Here is a 3055-nt window from a genome sequence, read left to right on the forward strand (position 1 = left end):
TCTCTTAGCTAGAGACAGCGGTAAGACACTCACGCTAGCGCCAAGATCTCATAACGCGTTATCAATCAAGTGGGTACCAATATGACACGCAATTAAAAAACTACCCAGGTCTGACTTTTTGGGAGGTGACTTATTCTGAACTAGGGCCGTCCCTACCTCGGTCAAAGCTACCGTCTCATGGTCGTTAATGTGCCTCTTACGCGACAAATTTTCTTTCATAAATTTAAGGTAAGAGGGTACCTGTGTCAGCAATTCGGCGAATGGCACAGTGACTTGCAAGGTTTTCAGGTGTTCGGCAAATATTCCGAATTATTGGTTAGCCTTAGTACTCTGCAAACGCCTCGGGAAAGGCACCGTGATGAGTATCTCGAGCCCTTTGTTCCTCTCTTCCAATGTATCTGCCGGATCAAGCTCTAAATCCTTCGAACACTTCTTTCCTCTCGAACGAGGTCTTTCAGGCGACGTTTCACTCGATCGAGCACTAGCAGGCTCTCGATCGATCTATTCTTTATCAGCATTACTCGATCGACCAAAAATACCATTCGATCGAGCAGGTTCTTCAACAAAATCACTCGATCGACCAAAAATTTCATTCGATCGAGTAAAATCTTTTTCCTGATCACTCGATCGAGTAGAAATTTTACTCGATCAAGTCCTTTCTTCAGCACTTTAACTCGATCGACCCCCATAAATTAGCCGATCGAGTACTTTCTTTGTCACCAGCTCTTTTTCTTCGACAAAACACTGTTCATCAGCAGTGGTTACCTTCCCCGGGTCTGATTTAGGTCCTTCATATGAATAACCGCTCCTCAAATTGATTAAATTCACCATCTCATGTGGATTCTTATCGACTTGTGACGGTAAATGTCCCGGTTTCCTTGTGGACTGGTTCGCGGCTAACTGGGCAACTTGAGTTTCAAGTGCCTAGATAGATGCATCTTTTTGTTGATCACTCAGTTGCCATTGCTTCGTCAAAGACTGCAACATCGTCTTCAGATCACCTAGCTCACTTACCCCACCAGAAGATGATGCACCTTGATTAGGTGTAGGAAAGGAAGGAGGCTTCTGAAAGCCTTGTTAAGTCTTATGAGGAGGGACATATGGCTGCTGCTGCTGCGGAGGAGGGGTAGGATTGAGCACATTTTGACTAATCCACCTCAAATTGGGATAGATTGCCCCTTGGTTGTTATAATAGGAACCCCCTCTTTGCCTGTATTGTTGAAAAACAAGGACATGTTCCTTCTCCGTAAGACAGCCAACAGCAGTGTGACCGTCGTTGCTCCCACACCTCTCACATGTGACAGTCTCCCCTCTAGAAAGCAAATGGACCGTCTGAGGTTCCCCAGCAGAATGTAACTCCAACTTATCAAACCTAGCATTCATGGCTTCCAGCTGAGCCACAACTTGCTTATCGACTGCATGAACTGTTCTTATACCATACCTCGGGTTTCCATACTCAGCACAATGGGTCGCCATCTCTTCAATAAGAGCCCATCATTTATCATCGTCGGTGTTCTTTTGAAATCTTCCGTTGGATAATGCATCAAGTATGGCTCTGTGATCATCGTATAGCCCATTGTAGAACTGATTGGACAGGAACCATGGATCAAAACCATGGTGAGGAATAGACCTCACCAACCTCTTGAAACGGCACCAAGCTTCATAGAAAGTTTCATCCGGTGCCTGTTTGAAACTTGTGATCTTGGCCCTCAGCTGATTAGTGCGCTGCGGAGGGAAATATCTCTTATAAAAAGCAAGAGGAAGGGTCTCCCAGTCTGTGACCCCTGCGGTTGTGCGGTCCAAATCAGTCAGCCACTCCCTGGCTGAATCAGTCAAAGAAAAAGGAAACAGCACCTCCTTAATCTTGTCTTGAGTTACCCCCTTTGTGGTGGGTATAGTAGAACAGTAGTCCATAAAGACCTCCATATGCTTCCTCGGGTCTTCACCTGCCACACCTCTAAAGAGATCTCTCTCCACTAGATTAATATAGGAAGGACGGATGTCAAATGTATTCCCATCCTCAGTCTGGAGATTGAAACCCTTTGGAATTGATGATGCTTTAGGCTCCGAATGACTAGCAATGCTCGGCATCTTTACTAGTTGGTTTACAGAACTGGAAGTATCTTCTTCAAATGATGGATTTTCTGTAAATAGGAAATGCTGAAGCTCTGGTTCGAAAGTACTCAAGTCTTCCTTTCGTGATTCTCTTTGCAGACGGAGTCTATGCCTGAACAGTCTCTCTGGCTCAGAATCAGCTGAAACTAAATCAAACACATCCGACACAGGCATACACAACACTGAAAGAAAATAAATAAGAACTGCCTCAAGGAATAAAAATTCCCTGAGACGGATAAAATAAACGAAACAAACACAGATAGGGCAATTGCCTCCCCGGCAATGGCACCAAAATTTGACAGGGTTGTCGTATACCTATCAAAAATAACTAACTAAACTAACTATATAGCTAGGGAAGTCAGGTCGATCTCCTCAGGGAGGCAAGATATCTGTAAATGTCCGTCTATTTGGTCACAAATGGGGGGGGGGGGTTGTAATTTGATTTCCTAAACTAAAAGCTTTAAAGCAAGAGAAATAAGGAAAGAGCAATTAAGGTAGAAAATATAAATAAAGTATCAATAGAGAAGGGGCATGTCAGGATTTCGGTTTACTACGGTAGTCCAGTGACTCAACTGTAAACAACTTAGATAAATTATTGCGAGACGGATATGGAAAGGTCCTTCCGGTCCACTTTCTACCCTAGACTCCCACTAACTTAACTTCCGTCCTCGTCAGGGTAGTCTACTGTTCATAGCAGGTCTATTTAGTCCAATCTTCCGATCCAGGATTAAATTTAACCAGATTAAAAAGGTGACTCAAAAGCGTGTACTCAACTAAGTCGGTAAATACAGTTATATTGCTATGGGGACAGAATCTCACAAATAATTCATCTAACCTATTCACTACATCGTCACATTTCTACCGTAGATTCCCTAATCCTAACATGAAACAGATTAGCTACTCATGCTATTAACACTGTCAATACTAGTAACAAAGAATA

At 43.4% G+C, this 3055-nt stretch overlaps 1 non-coding gene across 1 annotated transcript; it reads left to right on the plus strand.

Moving 5' to 3' along the window:
• The first annotated feature begins 1609 nt into the window (after nucleotides 1–1609).
• LOC141635907 (small nucleolar RNA R71) lies at nucleotides 1610–1715 on the plus strand. Its single transcript, XR_012540561.1, has one exon. It is a non-coding gene; the product is annotated as a small nucleolar RNA R71 (small nucleolar RNA).
• Nucleotides 1716–3055: the final 1340 nt, after the last annotated feature.

Source organism: Silene latifolia, chromosome Y, assembly GCF_048544455.1.
Source record: "Silene latifolia isolate original U9 population chromosome Y, ASM4854445v1, whole genome shotgun sequence".
Lineage (NCBI taxonomy): Eukaryota > Viridiplantae > Streptophyta > Magnoliopsida > Caryophyllales > Caryophyllaceae > Silene > Silene latifolia.